General features: G+C 40.3%; 1 protein-coding gene across 50 annotated transcripts in view; it reads right to left on the bottom strand.

Annotated features, from left to right (window-relative positions):
* The window catches only part of wu:fi46h04, a 132,646-nt gene extending 118,222 nt beyond the window's left edge, over positions 1–14,424 (bottom strand). For all 50 annotated transcript variants that reach the window (XM_073934021.1, XM_073934019.1, XM_073934008.1 and 47 more), the window contains exon 1: positions 14,324–14,424. The gene's annotated coding sequence lies outside the window, so the exon portion shown is untranslated. The remainder of the gene's footprint in view (positions 1–14,323) is intronic.
* Positions 14,425–18,751: the final 4,327 nt, after the last annotated feature.

Consider the following 18,751-nt stretch of genomic DNA (forward strand, 5'->3'; position numbering starts at 1 on the left):
TATGATACTCCTAAAATAATTCCACATAAATCCACAGATCTTTTACAAAATATTCCGCAGAAATAGCTCAAAATTTCCGCAGATTCTGTCTGGCCCTAGCTATATGTCATCATATTCATATATAAATCATTTTAGATAAATTTTGAAATAGGTACATATGACATATTTGATCCCTCCGCGTACCACTAATGGTACAGTTACCACAGTTTGAGAACCACTGTTTTAATGCATCGCAAGTCATTTAGGAGGAGGAGTGAATTAGTTCAGCTAAACTGCCACATGGTCTTCTTGCAGAAATATTTTCAACAATCCATCAGGTAATGTTTTTCCCTCTCTCTCTGGGTTGGTAAAGCGCTGTCAACAAACAGTTCTTCTCCACATTCCATAATGCACAGCGCATCGAACTACAGCAGCTAGATTAGTCCAAAAAGGCGCAGTACTTTTTGCGGTTGGGTCTGTTGTAGTTTGGATCATATTCTTACCACAAACGAACTGATCCAGGGTTTGTTTAAAATCGTACAGAGTCCACCTCTTAAAGCAGGTCTCGGTACGCTTTTTTGGTCCGCTTTTGGTGCGCACTCGAGTACGATTGCTGCATTCACACCTGCCCAAACCAACCACACCAAGAGGGAAAGCAAACTCTAGTGCGATTCAACTGAACTAAATAAGGCAGGTGTGGAAGCACCCTTAAAACCTTGACTTTTTCAAAGTGTGGTATACCTGGTTATCGTCCCATGCCTAACCCACTGTGATATTAAAGTTGGGGACCACTGCTCTACAGAACATGAATACAGCGCTCTTTCAACTACTACACAGTGCTGTGATGCGAAGAGCACATTTCATCCAAATGACTTCTTGTCTTGGGCTTCAGGTGAAAGGTTCATCTCTAAATTGGCCTCCTGGAGATAAGCTGTTTTTAACTATGTTTGGGAAGAAGCCAAACCCCGGGCCATTCCTCCGCTCTCTTTCTAATCAGTGAGAGAAACATGCACACGGGGACAGCTGATCCTCTCTAGTACGATCTTACTAATAGTGTGTGTGTATGTGTGTGTGTGTGTGTGTGTGTGTCTGTGAATGAGCTGGAAATGTCGTTCAGATGGGTCAGCTCTGGTAAGGTCATTAGCTCTGATGCACAGCACTGTTTTAGTTTACAAGACACTGAAATCTTGAAACCAGCTGTTGTTTCGTCTGAAGGCCGGACACAATGTGTTTATCCAATAATGGCATGAAACAATGGCAGTATTTTACGCTATTTAAACTGAATGAACACTTGCATTAATTGGATGAAACGTCTAACTGAAGTTATAGCAATTCCGAACATAGATTTCCAGGATGCCCAGAAGATCCACGGAATGGGTCGAGCATCCAGCGCTCGCATTTATATTCCCATAACCCTTCCGAATGGTTAAGCAATCACTGTCCCAGCATGTCCCAGAATTAGGAGGGCACCGTCAGAAGCGCTCCAACAGGAAGTGCACCCTCAGACCTGTCCCCATTTCCACCCACCTAATTAAAAAGAACAGCATCACGCTTCAGCGAAGCCACGTCTGAGATGAAGCTCTACTTTTATGAGGTAAAGCAGCCAATTAACAGCGAGGCTAGTACAGAAACAGCCTGGTATAGTAGAGTCTTATGAAATTAAAAGTAAAATAATTCATCAATTCTTCATTTGAGCTGGAATTTATATTAAGTTTGATTCTGAATTGACAATTTAGTTTATGAAATAATAAAAGGGAACTTCTTAATTTAGAATTTTTAAATGTCTAATTTTACATATGTCTAGGGGGCTTAATCAAAACTATTTCCGTGCGCATTTTGTCAGTAAAGCCAGTTCTGCTGAAGTTCACTGAAACAATAGTCAGTTTAATTGATTGATAATGACATTAAGATAAGAGTTCTGTAATGATGACTGTTGTTTATGTAATTTCTCAATGAACTATGGCGTTATTTAAAGCTGCATATGAAAATTACATCATATAATAACATGTTTTACTTCAAACTCAACGCAAAACTACAGTCAAGTGTTTCAAATACATAATTTCATGAGATGATTCAATGGTCGAGTCTTTATTAGTCATGTTGAAGCAATGAAAGCAGTTAAATCGTCTGTCTATTCAGCAACCACTATTTTCCGCTGGGGATTTTCTGGGTCTCTTCATGTACCCAGGTTCATGGGTTTCAGCATGAGCGCCCTTTGGACACTTCTTCACTTCCGTCAATTGGTGAAGTTTGTTCCCCCACTTTCACCCCTGGCTTGCTTGGTTTGGGACTTGGGGAGCTGCACATCGATGGATTTGCTCTTCGGTGTTTGGACTTTCAGCAGTGAACATTAAACCACACTGAGCTGAACTAAACTGAACTTCAACTCTGAAAACTGAACTGACACTGTTTCAGTTTACTGTAACGTCTATGTTAAGCTGCTTTGACACAATCTACATTGTAAAAGCGCCAGAGAAATGAAGATGAATTGAACATCAGGAGATTTACTACATCACACCATGCTTCACTGAGAAGATGTGCATGACAATCGCAGCTTTGCTCAATTACATCTTTTATTTCAATTCGATTAATCAAACAGTCCTAAAGTTAAACCTAAATGTAACATTTTGAACCTCATTTTGTTAGGAATTGTGCAGTGAAAGCAGTGTTTTAAATCAAATCATATCACAAGTTAAGCTACTCGCTACATGCCTAATTTTCACTATTGTTACAACTTTGACTGTACACTCAAACATTCATCATTTCTGTTACAAGTTTAACTTTAATTTGTGTGTATTATAGTAGGCAAGGCTAGTTTATTGATATAGCACAATGGTAACTCAAGATGCTTTACATATACACAAATAAAATAAGTATAAGACAATAAAAACAATAATTAAAATGTGATAAACCGGTTTTAATGAAATGAAAATGAAAAGAAAGACATAATAGTGTGATCTGTGGAACGCAGCACAATGCTCGTTCAGTAACGGCACAGCTAAACAGATGTGTGTTCAGTCTTAATGTGAATGTGCCTAATGTTGGAGCACATCTGATCATTTCTGGAAGCTGATTCCAGCAGCAGGGGGCGCTGTTAGAGGCTGAAGGCAGATTCACCCTGCTTTGACTGAACTCTTGGAATTTCTAATTTACTTGATCCTAAAGATCTGAGTGATCTGTTCAGGGAGCATATCTGTAATGTAATGTCTAGGCCATTTAGTGATTTATACACCAGTAGTAATACTTTAAAGTCTATTCTGAATGTAAATGCGAGCCAATGTAGAGACCTGAGGACAGGTGTGATGTGCTCTGATTTCCTGCTTATGGTCAGAATCCTGGCCGCAGCGTTCTGGATGAGCTGGAACTGTCTGACTGTCTTTTTGGGAAGGCCAGTGAGGAGTCCATTACAGTAATCCACCCTGCTGCTGATTAAAGCATCAACAAGTTTCTCAGGAAACAAAGCATCTAATTCCTGCAATGTTTTTGAGATGATAGTATGCAGATTTACTGACTGCTTTGACATGACAACTGAAACTCAGATCTAACTCCAGAGTCACACCAAAATCCTTGAAGTGGTAGTAGTGGAGAACTAATGCAGGGACTCTTAAATCAGAAGATGAAGGGCAAGTCTGTCCATATTTTCAACATGAATGTTATAGGATTTACTTTATGATGTTTGTTCCTGTGTGAAGAGCGGTGGATCTCTGCAGCACTGCATCTGTCTTTTGGCGGGTTGAACAGTATCGAGTTAATGATTAGTTAAAGCATGATGTCAGCTCTAACACACAGAGACCGCATTTCCGCAGGGACCATCAAGGAAAAACAACTCACACCTCCTGAAGGCCACAGGGACTGAACCTGACCTCAGGAGAGACCCTGAGCACCCCTCACCAACACGTCCAGCAAACACCATGACTCACCCCACTGACTGTTACGAACACCTCACCACATTTAACTCAACTCTTTTGTAACTGCCATAAATACAAGGGAAATGCCGGGATTTTTAATACTCCCAAGGTTTATTTACTGTAATTTAAATGTAAGGTAAATTTAATTTTACACTGCACTCATTGCAGGTTGATGTGAGCTGCATATTTGTCATACTCAGATGAATATCAATCAAAGGAAAAAAGAAACTGTGCGTGACGAACCACAGACAACACCATAAGGGCAGTAACGACAACATGAAGCAGATCAAACCAAACTAAAAATCACCATAGAATTAAATAGACCATTATTTTATGGAGCATAGCAGAATTTACTTAGTTGTACACACCCTCAATAACCAACAACTCTTTTCTGATCGGCGTTTGATGATATGAGAGCTGAATCAACCGATTCCTCACGTGAGAGCCGTGCACCTACAGCAAACTATCTAATCATCAATTCCCTATGAACAAGATCAAGCTCTACTTTTGTTCTTCACACAACAAGGACAAAACTCTATCTTAAACACAGATTACAGACTTCAACAGAGTGTCAAAATCTTGATGGTTCTGTGAATCTCGTCTATTAAATCTGAGCTTTATTTTGTAATCTCTATTGGATTCAAGTCAGGTGATTGGCTGGGCCATTCTACAGCTTGATTTTCTTTCGCTGAAAGGATCTGAGAGTTTCATTGGCTGTGTTCATAATCTTGCTGAAATGTCCACCCTGGCTTCATCTTCATCCTCCTGCTAATGTAGATGTTGCACTGAAGCAGCTGATATTCATCTACACTGAGGAGAGGCAGAGGCTTTGCTGAAGAACTACTGAGAGATTTCAGCTGCTGTCTGGGCCTTCACTACAGAGCTACACCTCTCTTTCTTCATGTGTTCAATACTTTTTTCTAGGGCTGGGTGATTAATCAAAAAAATAATCAAAATAGACATTCAGAGCCTACAATCGATCAAATTTTCCGGGCCAATTTTTTAAATTACTTTCCCTACTGCGTGTGAAGTCACGTGACCCCACGCTGTTTGGACTTCTGCGTTGAGCGCAGCGTATGTTCTGGCACAGCCGTCACGCGTTCACATACCCCTCGCTGTGACCGATGCCGACGCTGACCTCTCAAAAAATGTAACTACATGTTGCAACGACATGACGCCAGCTTGGTAGCGTTGAAATGTGAAGATACAGAAAATAAATATATAAAAAAAGAAAATAAATGAATAAAAGAATCATTTATTATTTGTAATAGAGTTAAAATGTTCAATTAATCGTGATTTTGACTTCAGGGCAAATCGCCCAGCCCTACTTTTTTCCCCCTGTGTGTAATTTCTTTTTATTACACATAACTTCATTTGCAAAATAATCAATATTGTTTTCTCTGCATACATGGATTTCTCTGGATGTTACCAACATGTGGTGAAAATTTTAAGTCAACGACACCTTTAGAGATGTTTTCTGAGGAAAATGGTGACCCGTTCAATACTTATTTCCTTCACTGTAGCATTATGTTTGTGACCGTGATTAAACTACAGTGTAAAACTGACTAGCATACCACAATTTCTAGGCCAAATGCTGAAAATAGCCATGCATGGATCCAAGATAATTCCTTTTGTTCCAGACATTCGCAACGCAAACTAACAACCAAACAAATAAACAGACAGATAAATGTGTAGTCGACAATCTAGGGCCAGTGCTACATCCATGCAGTAATCTCACAACAAAAAAAAACACACAATTACTTTAAATTATCTGGCACTTTGCATTGCGCAAATGTGTGTGTGTGTGTGTGTGTGTGTTGTGCGCTGAGAGATGCTGCATGGATCTGACAGATGGTCATGGGATAAAGCCACACTGGTCAACTCAGGCACGAGGAACGGCACCAGCACAAAACCATCCAATTGGAAGTAAAATCCCCAAACCTCACCCAATAGAGCTCAGCAAGAGGTCCGCGCTCCACCAAAAACCTGACACTCCACCACAGCCTAATCCCTACAGTGCTCCAAACGGCTTTAAGTGGCCGCAGCGGGGAGGGGCAACACGTTTCACATGACATATTGTTTCGTATTGTCAAAACAAATGCTGAAATTCGAATTCTAAGACGGTTCGGTGGAAATGAAATTAAACCCCGACTGACTGTTTCTTAGCAAATATCAAATATTAGCAAGCACACACACACACATACACCACATGATCTGGCTGCACGTCCACAGTGATGCTTACTAAAGCAAATGTTTGCTATTCGTGTAATGTATGAAGCCTCCAGCAAGTTGATAACCGACTTCATTAAGGAAACAGACCAAAGCATGCAGCAAGCATTTCACACATCTATAAATGTGATAAAACATGTTTGGTCTGCATCAAATGCTCTTTAAGAAGACAGCGCTGTGCGTACAGTATGAAAATAATGCATGTCATATTACTCTGCATATAATGTAGGCCATGTTCGACACTGCACTGTAATTTCCTCATGCAGCAACATATATTTGCATTGAATTATGGGTTTATGTGTAATAACACAACCTTGGGGTTGTTTAAAAATGACTGACTAAAAAAACTACAACTATTCTGGAGTTTATACTGCTGTAAAACAAAAGTGCACAGCATTAACAAACATGAAAACTCATTTAAAATCATTCTCTCTGTACGCTTTGTAAGATGGATGTGCTGAACATTTACACAACACCTCTTTCACCTTAAAGCAAACACATTTTTATGGCTGTTTGGCTGTTCATTTACTCAAATGTGTTTGAAATACAGCTGAAAATGAAACTGGTTTTGTGGCTGTGTAAACAACGCAAGTGTGATTTAGAGGTTTGACTTCAAGCAGAACAACACTGGTGCATACTGTAGTCATGAAAGAACTGTCTGAAACTTTTAGCCTAAAGAGCATAACAGCTAAATCTAACCCTCCAGTTTGGCTGATGTACAGTGGTAAACACTTGAAGTGGACCAAAAAACAAGAATGGGTGCTGTTCAATAGTTTTAGGACAACTTTAACGAAAGGTTTTGAAGCACATTAAATGTTGACCACTGTATATTTAAAGAGAGAGGAAGCAGTTCTTTCTGAATGGATGGCAATATTAGAGAAGCTTCACTAAACTGAATACACTGCTTCTGTGGGTGAAAGAAGTGCTTGTAATCATAGACAATGAACCTTAAGACTCATATGTTGACTTTTTGTAAAGTATAGGATACTACATAGCATATAACAATTTTATAATTTACATATTGCATTTTTAGCATGAATGTTTTGTAAGCTGTAAAATGAAAGTCTCAGTTTGATGCAGAGTTATCATATCAGCAAAAAACAAGAAAATCTTTGAATTTGTTTGATTGGTAGATATGTAGGTAGGGTTGTAACAATATACCGGTATGATGGTTTACCACGATTTGAACGTGCACGATTATCATACCATGAACAATTGCATATCAACGGTTTTAACCCTTAAAGACCGAGACAGCCGCCCGCGGCTAAAAATAAGTATTGCTCTTAAATGTTTAATAACTTTTGATCCGCTGATCCGATTCATACAATTCAAAGATTGGCATAAAGAAGAGAATCTCAGCTTTCCAGTGCTGTATCACATAACATTCGCGGACTTTCAGAGGCTCCGGAATCAGTGCGGTTACGTCATCAAAATTTGACAACGCTGATTTGACAAAGAAACACTCGTCACTGTGTCTCCGGACAAACCAGACATGATACATTGATGCATTGTCCCTCCTCCATGCCCAGATTGGTTCAAACTCGCTATATCACAACCAATAAGCATAGGTTTCGCTTTGGTTTGTGGACCAACAATGAGCTTTTTGAACAACACGGAATGAGAGAAAGGCATAAATTTCTGCGCGGCTAAATAAAACGCAAATAAAAAGATTTGCATGAAATAATTCTCATACTAAGTACTTCTGCATGCACAGCAGCACAGAAACATGACAAAACAGTGACACAGCAAAGACGAACTGCTGCTCTTGCTGTTTTCAAAAGACGCAAATGAAGATGCAGCTGTTTGTCTGCATTGCAGACAACCATATCCAAATCCATATCCACAGACAACCATATCCATGCTGGCACATAAAACCTAAGGATGTTCCATATTGAATCTAGTTTCGTTATGTAACTATTTATAGTATAGTAAATATTTATATCTATTTTTTACTGAGGATTTGCACCATGTTTATTTGGACTTTGACACATTATTTATTATTTTCTTATTTTTTTATTTGTTCATTGTAAGTGGTGTTGTTTATAGTAACTGAAAATATATTATTTGGAAAAAGTCAAATTTGCTTCACTGTTCTATTATTTTGTAACATTTGTAACATACCGTATACCGCGAAACCGTCAAACTGTGGTATTGTTTTAGACGATTATCATACCGTAAAAAATTCATACCGTTACAACCCTATATGTAGGTTATTTAAAATGTATGTAAGGACTATTGATAACTAATTTTACAAATAGAAAAAGGTTGATTTGTTGGTTGCAGCCTACACTAAATCATCAATAGCCTGTTTGTTGTGTTTATGACGTGGCTCTAAGCAGCACAGAGGCGATCAGCATCAGCGCTGGTTTGTCAACTTGCTTTCATTTAGCTTTTTTGGCAAAATACATCTGTAGGCGTTTGCATGTTCTCCCTGCGTTCGTGTGGGTTTCCTCCGGGTGCTCCTGTTTCCCCCAGTCCAAACACATCAGGTGGTACAGGTGCACTGAGTAGGCTAAATTGTCTGTAGTGTATGAGTGTGTGTGTGTGTGTTTGTGAATGAGTGTGTGTGTGGATGTTTCCCAAAGATGGGTTGCGGCTGGAAGGGCATCCGCTGCGTAAAAACTTGCTGGATAAGTTAGCGGTTCATTCCGCTGTGACGACTCCGCATTAATAAAGGGACTAAGCCGACAAGAAAATACATGAATGAATGAATAGTACAGCTACTGTTTTTACATTACTGTGACGGTTGGGTTTAGGGTTGGGATAGATGTTAATAAAATACAATAAATGGGAAATTTAATAAATAATATGAATATAAAACCATATCTGATCTAGCAACAACTTTTTAGTAAAGCTCAGGTAGGGGCAAACAGAAGCGTAATTACACTTAAACCAATGCCAAACCAGTGTTTCTAGCACAGATTGCATTAAAATAAGTTTCTACACAGAGTTCAAACGTTATCTGATAGAAAAATAAAACTGGCAGTGAGACATCTGAACATGCCAGTTCTTATCAGTCAATAAAGGAGAAAGAGCAACCAATTGGTCAGTAAGTGTCCAGTTTTCTCCAGTTAATCGATAATCGATGCAGAAATGAAGATGGATGTTGACTAGCATGTTTATGATCTAGAGTTTCTTAAAGTAGATTTCACTCAATATCTGGAAGCATTCAACATTTTAATGTTACACTCTGTGGGGAAAGCATAACTAAATCAATAATAATGAAGACCCACATCTCTCTGATAGAAAGTTAAAACTAAAACCAGCACATCGTGGCATCATATCAATATTTTACTTTGAGTTGTGTTAAAACAGAAGCAGGTATCATTACATACACAGTGCACCTATAGTCCAAAATAAATGTGGACTTAAATCTTCTATTGTTTCCGACTACATATTTCTTTAAGAGATATTAAAGCGTATATGGCTAGGTCACGTTTTATTCTTAAGGTGAATAATTAATACAGGCAAGTTACAGGATTTTTTTTTTTTCTGGTAATCTTCGACCAAACTCTGACCATTTGCTTCAGGGTTTTAGAGAGGCAGATTCCTGTTGACGCCAACCTAAGGCCTTTCATTGCAACTGCATATTAATTAGAGCTGCGCAATTAATCGTTAAAAGATTGCGATCTCGATTCGACCCCCTAGACGATCTTAATCCAGCATTTCTACGATTCTGTCAATCATATTTTCTAGTTCAGAAGAGAAGAAAAGGCGGCTGCACGAGTCTTTTCATTGTTTCACACACGTTGCTCAGTGACATGGACACCTCCAAATGATGTTGAAAGAGTCACACACTGTATTTTTAAGGTATAATTAACCTAAAATGTCATTTTTTGTGTTAATATAACGATGTTTTCGCGATCGGGAAATCCCACGTGACGTGAGCTGCTGACCGTGAGCTGTTATCACAGAGAGGGCGCACGCTGTACTTAATGATAGATGCGCGCGTCTACTTTAGTGAACAGAACCTGCATATGTTGCGAGTAACAGGTAATACAGTTGTAAATAATATTCAGTTTGTGGCACAGAGTGATCGTTTGGGAGCCGCGTGCGAAGTATGAACAGCACTTAGCGGTCAAAATGAAACCGAAAGCGTGCACTTCATTTAAATGATCATATCGCATTTTAGAGTTATGATTAAGACAAGCATTTGATGTTTTTTCTTTTATAGTGAACACACAGTTGTGCATGAAAATAAAAGTTTACAGTGTCAGTATAACTACTCTAGCCTATATATTGTTGAATATAATCTGATAATGGCAAATGTCTGATTTTACCAGTTTACAATTGTCTAATATGACAGATTGCAAGCATATATATATTATAAGTAGAATAGAATTATTTATAGAAACCAGTAGACCTGCACATAGTATTATTATCGATGTTGTGCCTTATGTTTGTTTTTACCATACCTTTATTTTACATCTACAGAATCGTGAGAAAATCGTGATCTTTATTTTAAGCAAAAAAAAAAAATCGCGATTCTCATTTTAGCCAGAATCGTGCAGCTCTAATATTAATATTCAAAAAGAAAGACCCGCACCCAACTCAATATGCCATTTCAGTTAGGAAGCACATCAATATACTGACATAAAAGTCTTTAGGTTCATGCTGACTTTAATTATGTTATCATTAATCCATCCAGGTCTTGCTAGCCGGGATGTGCTTTAAATTTATACATCAGTAGGCATGGGATGAAAACAGTTTTCAAGATATACTGCAGTTTGGAAAAGTCAAGGTTTTAAAACAGTTAAAATAAGGTAAGTGCAATATTTTATTATTTATATATTTTTTTAAGTCAACAGAATCTCCAGCAGAAACCAAATATCTAAAGATGACGTTTAAAAATGTAAAGAAATCTGTGAGTTTGAAAAAAATGAACACAGCAAAAGTCAATGATTCGTTTGAATTATTCAGCCTGACATGTTTACTGCACCAAAAATCATTAAATGTTTTTTGGAAATAATTTAAATTGTGTTCAAAGGTGAAAAAAGTTGTAGTTTTTCACCCAGACATTTAAAATGAATATTTTAGAGCAGTAATCACAATACCGTGATATCGTAAAACTGTGATTTTTTTTTATCCAAGGTTATAATACCGTCAGAATCTTATACCAGCCCATGCCTAAACAACAGTAGTATTGGATATGTTTAAGTTTATAACAGAAAATAAATGTTCAATTAGAGAAGTCACAGGACATCTTAAAAACTGGACTGATCACTTCATTTGTATGTTATCCACAAATGGCGACTGATTGTCGCACGACTCTGACAGAAGGTCAATGGACGTCAATGCTGTAATAATGTGATTGTTTATGAATGTGATTTAGTTATGAAAGGTACACATGATCTACTTTCTCTATTGGCCATTAGCCACAGTCTCTCTAATTCAGCTCATATCTGCTGTAGAGTGGTGAAATAAAGTGACATTGAAAGCTATGTGTGTAGAATACAGTACTTTTAGTTGTTTTCGTGGACTGGGACTGCTTTGACAACACACTCATCTGTGTCCAAAACTTCTCAAAGGAACACAAAGAACAAAACCTTTCCATTTTTAACCCGTTAACTTACATTTACAGAAAAGGTCTTCGAATGTCTTTGGTTGAGTTGTGTTCCTGACACACCAATTTTACAAACTGAGCTTCTGTTGTAATGATAACCCATAAACAAAAGGTCAACCAGGCAGTAACGATGCCAGTTGAAGGGTTAAGTGTGTACTTGTGTAACTACACTCTTAAATAAAATCATTTGTTTTGTTTTTTTATTGATACACCAGCAAACCGATGACACATTCATGGCAGAATTAAGGAGAAAGTTCAGCCCAAACCTGAAAACTCATGTACTCACACTTGTTTCACAGCCTAATCCCCCATTCACACAGGGCGTCAGCGTCAATGCTTCCCATTCACTTTGAACAGGTGACGTCAAGCATTGCCGAACTGCATTGTGGATCCATCAGCGCCACTTCAGAGGCGTTGCTCGCGGCAGAAGTTGGGACTAGCTCAACTTTAAGCACTGACGGAAGCGTCAGCCAATCAGATCGCTGTATGCAAATACACCATCTAGACAGTGGCCTATTGCTGACTGATTTTCATTGGCTGACGCTGCTATGACGATCGCTTCAGCCCCAACTTCAGACACGCCTTCAGTCAAGCGTTGACGCTGAAGCCTCGTGTGAATGGGGCGTAAGTTTCTTTTTTTCTTTTAAACACAAAATAAGTTGTTTTGCAGACAGTTGGACAACTGTAAACTTCCACAGTACTTGTTTTTCCTACTATGCAAGTCAATAGCTACAGCTTTCAGTTTTGTCAAAAATACTTTCTTGTGTTCACAAAAAAGTGAGACCCATACAGGTTTGAAAACACTGGTGAAAAAGTAAATATATTTCCATTTATGCGTGACTATTGCTTTAGCGCAAGCGTAAATAAACCAAAAACCTGTCTTTTTGTGCAATTCCAGCATGATAAGCACACTCATACGGTTATAAAACACATCCAAAGCTACAAATATCAATAATGCACTTACAGCAACCACAGTTTTTTCAAATGTGTGTGTACTTGTTTTTTTATCCCAGCGAGGACTTAAACCTGAATTCACACAGACTCATGGGGACTTGTGTCACCTTGGGGACCAAAATTGAGGTCCCCATGGGTAAACATGCTCAAAAATAACACAGAATGAAGTATTTTTTTCATTGAGGGTTTGGTTTAGGGGTTGGGTAGATTGAGGTGAAGTTGGTTTTACGGTCACTTATTCATTCATTTTTGAACAGTGACACGGTGTCTATATTGTTTATTATTACACTACTTTGAATATTCGGTCTGAAATCGGAAATAAGTATGACTTAAAACTAACTTCATCTCTTTTTAAATGCCTGTGAACACTTGCACTTTGATAGTCATTGGCTGCTAATGTAATTTCACTATTTAGAATCCTTTTCAGAAATTATATTATTTAAAAAAAAGTTCAAATGTGCAAATATGAAACCAACTTCAACACAGAGAAATAATATATAAGTTTTGTATAATTAAAACACCATTACATCATTAAGGTAAAGTTGGTTTTATATTTGCACATTCATTCAGTTACAACTTGTGACACACACCCTATATAGTTTACCATGGTACTTTGAATATTCTGTCTGAAATCACTTGCAAGTATGACTTGAAAACAACATTAGCACTATTGACAATGTTAGATAGTCATTGGCTGCTAATATGATTTCACTATTTAGAATTTGCAAACAATACTAAGATTATACTATTAAGGAGAAAATCTGAATGTGTGAATATAAAACCAACTTTAGCCCAATCATTACGTCAATGAAAGTCCCCACATGGATATAGGAACAAGTCAGTGTGAGAAATAAATCAGAGTAGCGTTTTTGTATGTGTGTGTGTGTGTGTGTGTGTGTGTGTGTGTAGCAGAGAGCACATCTGGACTGAAGCTCTGCCGACACAAACTAAAAAAAAGCTCGCAGCGAAGATGGCGCCGCGTCATCCAGTTTATTGCGTATTCATGTGCACGTAAAGCCAACACCACCAGAGAAAAAACACTTAAAACACACAACGAGGTCGACACACACACAGTGATGTGCTGGGGTGTGACACATACACAGCTGTGATCGCGCGCCAGCCACGCGGGCACTCTCTGCATTAGGGCACGTGCCGCTGAATTTTACCGAACAAAAACACGTTAACGTGATTACCACGGCCTTCAGCAGCTCCTGCACCGGTTAATGCCGTGTACCGTCCAGAGGACAGGTAAACACGAGTGAAGCGCTGCCTAAACACACAGACAGCACTGAACGCTGTAAACATCACGACTGGAGATTACAGCGTTACATAAAGACGCCATATGGGATTTGACACGGGCTGCAGAGAATGTGTCCATATGTTACGCACACACACATAGAGAGCCAACGATATTCAAAACAACACAGCGACGCGATTAACAACACACGGCAGACTAAATCATCACAACGCGATTCATTCAGTGCGACTCGCAGAGATCATATTCAGCAGCACAAATGCATATGTTCGAGGATTAACATTTCAGTTATATCCTGAAAGAAGAGAGACTTTAGAGTAACGGCTCATCATAAAGTTCTCCTCTGCGGCTCGGTTCAGCTCCACGCGGGTTCATCTTTAAAACATGCACACAAATCCTGATGCTGTGACTGAAAGCAGCCGTTAACTGCCGTACCTTATTCCGTCTAGAGGTGCTCAGAGAATCGTTCGGGACGCGGTCTCCGGTAATAGAGCCTCCGATAGCCTCACAAAACGTAAAATTGAAATTCCCACACCGAAATCTTTCTGGGAGAAAAGCCAACGTAGTGAAACATGCGAACCCCTCCCCTCGATGCTCGCGCTGAAACCCGCCCCGCGTCACGATTGGCTGACGACTCTCGAACTCGGAAGGAGATTAGTGGAAGTGGATGTCAGTCTGAAATACTCGTCTTCTATTGGTGAGCTCGGAGAGTGGTTTATAATAAGGATGTTGACTACCGAACTGCGGACAAAAGGAACCGCAGCGAAGAGTGTTGACTTTCAGAGAAATAGCGCCCACTGGTGGATCAAACTAGCAGGACAGAGCAGATTAAAGGGATAGTTCACACAAAGGTTTACTGTTTACGTACCCTCAAGTGGTTCCAAACTTGTACGAGTTTCTTTTTTCTGCTAAAGGATGCTAACTGGTCATAATTGACTGGTTTTTAGATGTTTGTTTGTCCTACTATGTAAGTCAGTGGTGACTGGTTTCTTTTTAATTTTGTTTTATTCTGTGACAAATGAACGGTTAGTAAATGAGGACATAATTTGCAGTTTTCCCTGCTAAAAAATCCAGCTTAAACCAGCCTAGGCTGGTTGGCTGGTTTTAGCTGGTCAACCAGGCTGGTTTTAGAGGGTTTTTGGCCACTTCCAGGCTGGTTTCCAGCCATTTCCAGCCTGGTCTTAGCTGGTCAGGCTGGAAAATGACCAGCTAAATCCAGCTAAAACCAGCTTGACCAGCCTGGTTTAAGCTGGACATAGCTGGTTTTGGCTGGGCTCCCAGCCTGCTAGGCTGGTCAAGCTGGTTTTAGCTGGATTTAGCTGGTCATTTTCCAGCCTGACCAGCTAAGACCAGGCTGGAAATGGCTGGAAACCAGCCTGAAAATGGCCAAAACCCCTCTAAAACCAGCCTGATTGACCAGCTAAAACCAGCCAACCAGCCTAGGCTGGTTTAAGCTGGATTTTTCAACAGGGTTGAGTTAACTCTAAGGGTGCTTTCACACTTGGGACACGATTGTCTGGTCCGAACCCAAGATTGATTATACCCCCTTGTGTTTACACCATCCAAACCCTGGTCAAAGTCTCATTAAAGCAAGTAATTTCACTCGGCGGCCATCTTTGAAACGCCTCTCTGGCAGTTTGCTTGGGCTGAATAGGGAAACATCAAATTTTCCAAAACTTTTTGCCAAGCTCACGATTGCATCACATATTGGAAATCACCAATAAAATTAAACAACAAATGTCTGATCAGTTTTGTTTTTAAACCTTTGAATCAAACAAAATCTGCATATTTTCAGGTTGCCCGAGCTAATGCGCATACACACTGGAAAGGAACAAGATCACGACACCAACCTCATTTATGGACGTTCAAAAAACACTATCATCCTCTGGATAATGATCGTCTGATTGCGCTGCTCTTCTGGTCTTGATGGCTAATCTCTTTCAGAAATGACAGCCACTCTTCGTTTATAAGTTTGTGGATGTTTGAGTAGTTTCTGTCATGTGATGTGTCTTTGTCAGGATGAACTGTACCTCGCGTTCGTTTCATACAGATTACAAAACCAGAAAACTTTTGTTTTCAAGTGTAGTCTGTTCATTTAAAAGTCCAGATTTTGAGAATCATGTGGATATATTTCTGTGAAGCAAGTATTCTGTGATATTCCAGTGTGTTTGTTGACCACAGAAACTGTCGTTAAAGCACACGTCTGGTTCGAGCTTCTCCCCTAGAGAAATGCCAGTCTATAGCAATCCCTGATTGGCTCCTGTACTTGTAGGCGGATGTTCATTCGCCATATTAACGTTACTCTTTTCCCCATTCAAAACTATACTAGGGACATGTCAACGAGCACACACCAACATGGGGTGTACATGCAAACTCCACACAGAAATGCCAACTGACCCAGCGGGGACTCGAACCAGCGACTTTCTTGCTGTGAGGCGACAGCGCTACCCACTGTGTCACCCTATACCCTTCAGCATTACTCCGCCCACACAGAGTGACAGCATATCAATAATATCATATCAAATATTGCAGCTGTTGGACAACATAATGTATTTCAAAGGCGAGAATGTAAATGTTTAGACTGCAGCTAAGGAGTTTATTTATAAAGACTATTTTGCCTATTTTAAATATTTATAATTGCGGAGATACAACGCGTTGGCATCCATCAGCCTGTCATACTGAGCAGAGCAAAGATGGTTGACGTCAGTGGCGTAGCGGATGGGCCCGCAGGGGGGGCCCGCATGATTAGGGGGCACCACGTCGTCGCGATTTTCAATAATTGAAAATTCGGCAACCGCAATAATAAAACTCTTGGGAACAACTGTGGTCGAAACCAAAGTTCACAGGTCTGTGTTTTCTGAACTCCTCTCAAGTGGTGGACTACTTCATTCTGATTGCTGGCCGCCAAACCGCGTCATAGCTCATACCATAAAGTTGACTTGATTTCAACTCTCCTCGATGCCCACACAGGAAAAGATGCGCCACGCTGTTCCTCGCCGCCGGTTCTCATTAAAAATGAATGACTTCTGGCTACTTTGACGCTTTTGCCGCTTTCGGTTTGTGATCGCTCCTCAATTTGTGAAGGCTTCCCCACGTTGTCGCTCCACCCCACCTCCCTTCCCCGCTCCTCAATTTGTGAAGGCTTCCCCGCGTTGTCGATCCACCCCGCCCCCTTTCCCGCTCCTCAGTTTGTGATCGCTCCCTAGTTTGTGATCGCTCCTCAGTTTGTGATGGCTTCCCCGCGTTGTCGCTCCACCCCGCCTCCCTTCCCCGCTCCTCAATTTGTGATCGCTTTCCCGCGTTGCCCCCCCCTCAACTGGGCACCCCGTCAGTGATCCCTGCAGGGGGGCCTCCACATTTTGCGCTACGCGACTGGTTGACGTCTTGAATACTGTGCCGAATATTTGCTAAAGTGGCTCACATATGTCTTAAGATAACTGGGCCACATTTGCCATATCTTCTCTGGGCCACTATAGGCTAACAGCCACACTTACCAGAGTTTACTGTGCCAAATATTTGCCAAAGTGGCCCAAATATGTTTTTAAATAACTGGGCCATATTTAACATATCTTCTCTGGGCCGCTTTAGGCTCACAGCAGCATTAGCCAGAGCTAACTGTGCCAAATATTTGCCAAAGTGGCCCACATATGTCTTAAGATAACTGGGCCACATTTGCATTATCTTCTCTGGGCCACTATAGGCTAACGGCTGCATTAGCCTGAGTTTACTGTGCCAAATATTTGCCAAAAATGGCCCACATATGTTTTTAAAAAACTGGGCCACATTTGCCATATTTTCTCTGGGCCACTTTAGGCTCACAGTAGCATTAGCCAGAGCTAACTGTGCCAAATATTTGCCAAAAGTGGCCCACATATGTCTTAAGATAACTGGGCCACATTTGCAATATCTTCTCTGGGCCACTATAGGCTAACGGCTGCATTAGCCAAAGTTTACTGTGCTGAATATTTGCCAAAAGTGGCCCACATATGTTTTTAAAAAACTAGGCCACATTTGCCATATCTTCTCTGGGCCGCTGAAGGCTCACAGTCGCATTAGCCAGAGCTCACTGTGCCAAATATTTGCCAAAAGTGGCCCACATATGTCTTAAGATAACTGGGCCACATTTGCAATATCTTCTCTGGGCCACTATAGGCTAACGGCTGCATTAGCCAAAGTTTACTGTGCTGAATATTTGCCAAAAGTGGCCCACATATGTTTTTAAAAAACTAGGCCACATTTGCACCTACATGTGTGGGCCACTTTAGGTTTAGACCCAGATTACCCTTAAATGACTATGCTACATTATTGCCAACTGTGGCCCACATTTGTCCTCCATCATTTGGGCCGAATTGATCATTTTCCACATGGGCCACGTTAGGCTCACATTCAGATTACATTTTGCCATAAGTGCCAAATCTTTGCCTTAAATGGCCCATATATGAATTTGAATCTTTGGCCCCCCTTTGCCATTGTACAGGTGGGCCACTTCAGGCTCACATTAATTTTGTCTGGGCTGAAGGAAGACCACCAGTGCCGCATAACTGCCTAAAGTGGCCCACATTCGTATGCTGTCTGGGTCAGCAACCATTTTCACGAGATCTGAGTTAAACTGGTGTTTGAGTTTGTCTGATGAACACTCTGATGTCTGAACACTGACTCCATCAGCTCTTACACTCATGATGCTGTCCTGCACTGCTGTGTTGTGAGGAGCGCTTACAGAAGTGGTTACAGGACTGTTTTCTGAAATTCAGACTCATTCAGGAGGCTTCGGGATCAGGATTGTGTTTAAAGTGTGTGCCAGAGGAAAACTCAACACTCACCGGACGATGAACAGACGTCCAGAGGAGGATATGGCCAGAATCC

The sequence above is a fragment of the Danio rerio genome, chromosome 20 (genome assembly GCF_049306965.1).
Source record: "Danio rerio strain Tuebingen ecotype United States chromosome 20, GRCz12tu, whole genome shotgun sequence".
Taxonomy (NCBI): domain Eukaryota; kingdom Metazoa; phylum Chordata; class Actinopteri; order Cypriniformes; family Danionidae; genus Danio; species Danio rerio.